General features: G+C 37.1%; 1 long non-coding RNA gene across 1 annotated transcript; it reads right to left on the bottom strand.

The window, feature by feature from the left end:
• Nucleotides 1–264: 264 nt before the first annotated feature.
• LOC133555678 (uncharacterized) lies at nt 265–3,119 on the bottom strand. The gene is made up of 3 exons (XR_009807367.1): nt 3,088–3,119; nt 2,689–2,748; nt 265–735 (listed from the first exon to the last, which is right to left on the bottom strand). It is a non-coding gene; the product is annotated as an uncharacterized LOC133555678 (long non-coding RNA).
• Nucleotides 3,120–5,832: the final 2,713 nt, after the last annotated feature.

The raw sequence follows: 5,832 nt of genomic DNA, 5'->3' as shown, positions 1-5,832 counted from the left end.
CCTGGGATATAACCCAGGACTACTTAGGACGTTCGTATTGTGAGGCAGACGCACTAACCCCTCTTCCACCGTGAAGCCCCGCCTTCGTTATGTAAATCACAATTTTGAACCCCAGTTTGAATCTCAATGCCAATATGTTTGTAGTGGTCCAAGTTCTGGTGTTTTTAGGAATTTGGTGCAAAAATTTTTGTCTCCCAAGTTTGAAAGTGAACTATGGGGCTGGTAAAGTGTAATTGCCAGTTGAATAGTAAGACAATCACCTGAAAGAATCATGTTGTTTATTAGCATGGGCAGATTTAGGGTGTAAAGAAAGTATTGAAGATATATTACATTTATTCCAATTTACACTATTAAACTACCACAGATGACATGTGAAAACTCCAAAATATGTAATACTGTGCTAAAGTTGATTTATATGAGCAATTCAACTTCACATGTGAAATTAATATGTGACAACAACTCATTACAGCGAGATATGGCAAGCTTATTTCTTATCATTATGATGATCATGGTTCACAGTTAGAAAAGCCCCAATCTTCTGAGATGCTCAAATTTGACATAAACTGGAAGCAAGACTCATCGATATGATATCAAAAGAATCTTCAGTTGCATGTTATGAGCCTATATAATATCCATCCATCCATCCATTTTCTACCGATTGTCCCTTTTGGGGTCACGGGAGCCTCGCAGCTGCATTCGGCCGGAAGGCGGCGTACACCCCGAACAAGTCGCCACCTCATCACAGGACCAACACAGATAGACAGACAACATTCATATTAGTTTCAATCAGATAGCTGAAATTAACAAACCTTTGCATTAAATTCAATTGTTTTGAGTTTCCCCTGTATTTGTATATCTTGATATCATAAAGTCTAATATCTTGGCAATTTTATTGGACTAAAACTGGACTGTTGAAGACATAGGGATGCAACTATCTACTGAGAAATGAACAAATACGGACCTAAATCACAGTTTTCACAGTACATGTGACAAAGATGACATTACTGTAGATTGATGTGTAGTGGTTAATGACGCGCTACCACCCCCCGCTGGTGCAATACAGTACTGCAGTCAATCAGTAGACTTTGGTCACTTTATGGCTACTAGTGATTCTTTAGCGCAGTGTAGTGGTCTAAAGATGGGTGTGCACATTTCACATTTCTGTTTCTGTGTGGATTTTTGTCCTCCCACATCCAAAAAACATGGATGTCAAGGAAATTGGAAGACTTTAATGTAAAATTGTCCATTACTGGGAATGATTGTGTCATGTAAAATATATTTGTCCTGTACAGTCATTACCAATCCAGCAAGTAGCCCACACCCGTTTTCATTCCAAGTCAGCTGGAATAGGCTCCATCACTGGAGATGGGATTTATGTAACTGTTTTTTAATCAGGGAAACGATAACTAGTATCAAGTATACGATAAAATGTAGCTCAGAAAAATTAAATTTATTCAAATAATGAGCTATTGGTGGTAATTATTCAGAAATATTGGCTATGATGTCATTTTTGTTGTTTTCAATGTAAATATTCCACAGGCAGTGGAATATTTCCATGCCTTGGCAGTGATATCGCTAGTTTGAATTTCCCCTCACTTAAGAATATGTGTGGCATTATAACAATGTCGAAAACAACACACAATAAGCAAGAATAAAATGCATTAATGCATATCAAAAGTATAAATAAAAAACAACTACAACAAAAAGTAGGACATAATAAAACCAAGTACAAAATTATACTACCATACCCAGTGAATGTACACTTGAACTACTAAGCCTTGGGAATTAGCAACCAAAAAAGTGAATCCAAATAAAATTTTAAATAAATGACACAATAAATACAGGTACAATTAAAAATTCATAATACACACACACACACACAATATATATATATATATATATATATATGTGTATATATTATATAATATATATGTATGTGTATATATTATATAATATTATAATATATATATATTATATAATATATGCACATATATATATATATATATATATATATATATATATATATATATATATATATATATATATATATATACATATATGTCTTGATTGGATTATCCAGAGAATAGTGCTCGATACCGTGGTAGAGCGCAATATGTAGGTGTGATTTTTCCCACACCTACATATATACATATATATATATATTGTAGCTGAGATAGGCGCCAGCGCCCCCCGCGACCCCGAAAGGGAATAAGCGGTAGAAAATGGATGGATGTATATATATATGTAACAGTCACTGTTCTACGTTGTGTCTTTTTTTCGTGATGAACACAGGATTCGAGTTGAGGAGGATTTATTCACTAGCTTTTTCATAGGGACAAAAAGAAAAGGGGCGTCACATACAGTCCACAGTATCTCTATCCACAGCTGCAGGAGTCAGTGCTCACTCAAACTCAACTTATGCTTACATATGGAAACAACAATAATAATAAAAGAATAAAAATAATAAAAAGGCAAACAAAGCACAAAATAGTCCAAAAACAAATGATTTGAAATAAAAAAAACAGTATATAAAGTATATACAGCAGCAGACAGCAAAAATATACATTAGGGGAAAAAAAGGTCCTTATTATGTGTAGCAAATCACCTCTTTTATTCCCCACTCACATCAACTCATTTTATATTTTTTTTACTACAATAAACAATGCCAAAACTTATTAACAGACATACCTTTTTCATAGGGACAAAAAGAAAAGGGGCGTCACATACAGTCCATAGTATCTCTCTCCACTACAGAATAAAGAAAGAGGGGAAAAAAACACAGACATTAATGGCACAGCAGCACACAAGATGTCCACACAAACGCAGCAAAGTACCCTCGACCCGTGCACAAACTCACGAGGCCAGGAAACCCCGCAGCAACTGCTGCTAGCATTAAGCTAATCCACACATCATTTAGCAAATAAGTCCGTTTTTTTCAAACACTTTAACAAAACGAAAATTCTGGAATCCAGCCTGTATGCTTAACAGCATGCCACAAAACAGTGTTCACTTTAAAAATACTTTAAAAATGACAAGCAAAAAGTTTATAAAAAAAAAAAAAAGGAGAGAGACATAAACATGACATACCAGCCGCAGGAGTCAGTGCTCACTGAAGCTGGTCACACAGGTGCAACGCCAAATCACCCCCCGGGAAACAAAAAGGTATGTAATAGAAAACAATGGGGCGGAACCTATTTACAATGACAGACACTTTTGGGGAAGTTCACAACAGAAAATGATGTGAATAAATTACCAAAAATTAAAAATAAAATAAAATAAAATTTAGCTCGGCTACATATATATATATATATATATATATATATATATATATATATATATATATATATATATATATATATATATATATATATATATATATATATATATGTGTGTGTGTGTGTATATATATATATATATATATATGTATATATATATATATGTATATATATGCAGGTGTGGGAAAAAATCACAAGACTACTTCATCTCTACAGAACTGTTTCATGAGGGGGTCCCTCAATCATCAGGAGATTTTAATGGAAGCATTCACATACAATGGTTTATATAGGGCACAGAGTGGGTGGGTACAGGCAGGCGTAGGGTGAGGTGATTGGCTGATGTGTTACCTAGGAGGTGTTTCCGTCTGTGGCGGCAGACGGAAACACCTCCTAGGTAACACATAGAGTATATATATAACACATAGAGTATATATATATATATATATATATATATATATATATATATATATATATATATATATATATATATATGTATATATACATATATATGTATATATACATATATATATATATACTCTACATGCCCCTAAAGCTGACCAAGACGCCGGACTGTAGTCAGCTGGAGGCATGTCTTAATGAAATTAATCAATGGATGTCCACTAACTTTTTGCAACTCAACGCCAAAAAAAACGGAAATGCTGATTATCGGTCCTGCTAGACACCGACCTCTATTTAATAATACAACTTTAACATTTAACAACCAAACAATTACACAAGGCGACTTGGTAAAGAATCTGGGTATTATCTACGACCCAACTCTCTCCTTTGAGCCACACATTAAAAGCGTTACTAAAATGGCCTTCTTTCATCTCCGTAATATCGCTAAAATTCGCTCCATTTTGTCCACTAACGACACTGAGATCATTATCCATGTGTTTCTTACGTCACGCCTAGATTACTGTAACGTATTATTTTCGGGTCTCCCCATGTCTAGCATTAAAAGATTACAGTTGGTACAAAATGCGGCTGCTAGACTTTTGACAAGAGCAAGAAAGTTTGATCACATTACGCTTATACTGGCTCACCTGCACTGACTTCCTGTGCACTTAAGATGTGACTTTAAGGTTTTACTAAATACTACACGGTCTACCTCCAGCTTATCTTGCCGATTGTATCGTACCATATGTCCCGGCAAGAAATCTGCGTTCAAAGGACTCCGGCTTATTAGTGATTCCTAAAGCCCCAAAAAAGTCTGCGGGCTATAGAGCGTTTTCCGTTCGGGCTCCAGTACTCTGGAATGCCCTCCCGGTAACAGTTCGAGATGCTACCTCAGTAGACGCATTTAAGTCTCACCTTAAAACTCATCTGTATACTCTAGCCTTTAAATAGACCCCCTTCTTAGACCAGTTGATCTGGCGTTTCTTTTTTTTCTCCTCTGTCCCACTCTCCCTTGTGGAGGGGGTCTAGTCCGATGGCCATGGATGAAGTACTGGCTGTCCAGAGTCGGGACCAAGGATGGACCGCTCGTCCAGAGTCGGGACCCAGGATAGACCGCTCGCCTGTGTATCGGTTGGGGACATCTCTGCTGATCCGCCTTCACTTGGGATGGTTTCCATCCATCCATCCATCCATCATCTTCCGCTTATCTGAGGTCGGGTCGCGGGGGCAACAGCCTAAGCAGGGAAACCCAGACTTCCCTCTCCCCAGCCACTTCGTCTAGCTCTTGGGATGGTTTCCTGTTGGCTCAACAATGGACGGGACTCTCTCTACTGTGTTGGATTCATTTTGGACTGGACTCTCACGGTTGTGTTGGATCCACTATGGATTGAACTTTCACAGTACCATGTTAGACCCGTTCGACATCCATTGCTTTTGGTTCCCCTAAAGGGGGGGGGGGGGGGGGTTGCCCACATATGTGGTCCTCTCCAAGGTTTCTCATAGTCATCATTGTCACCGACGTCCCACTAGGTGTGAGTTTTCCTTGCCCTTATGTGGGCTCTACTGAGGATGTCGTTGTGGTTTGTGCAGCCCTTTGAGACACTAGTGATTTAGGGTTATATGAATAATCATTGACTGATTGATTGATTGCTGCTGTCAAAGCATGAAATTCTCTAAAGAAAGACTTCAAAAGTTGCAAGAATATTTTTTTTATTCAAAAAGAGTTACAAAAAGAGACAACTGGAATTAAATCAAATAGATTTTTGATTTTGATTCGACGTTTCATTTTGAAAATGCTTCAACGAAAAGTATGTCGGAGTTGGTGGAGGGAACAGTAGTGAAGTCATCTCACATAAATTGTGTTAAAAAAGGGGGCAGATAAATATAAGAATATTATTCTTTCATCAGCTCCTTTCTGATCATGGAAATGTATACGAAACAAAAAAGAATGAAAGTGTCAACTGTACGTGGCTTGTTTATATGCATTTTTTATACTTGTATACATGGCTCTACGCAGGGGCAAGAGGGGGCAGAGCCCCCTTAAATAAATGTCTTGCCCCCTCAAATCAAAATTTGAGAAAGCAAATTTGAATAAACTCACAAAATTATCTGCACTAGCGGAAAAATCCGCCGATAAAGGGACACATACGATATAGTA

Source organism: Nerophis ophidion, linkage group LG07 (assembly GCF_033978795.1).
Source record: "Nerophis ophidion isolate RoL-2023_Sa linkage group LG07, RoL_Noph_v1.0, whole genome shotgun sequence".
NCBI classification, from domain to species: Eukaryota; Metazoa; Chordata; class Actinopteri; order Syngnathiformes; family Syngnathidae; genus Nerophis; species Nerophis ophidion.
This window is presented reverse-complemented; position numbering and strand designations above follow the sequence as displayed.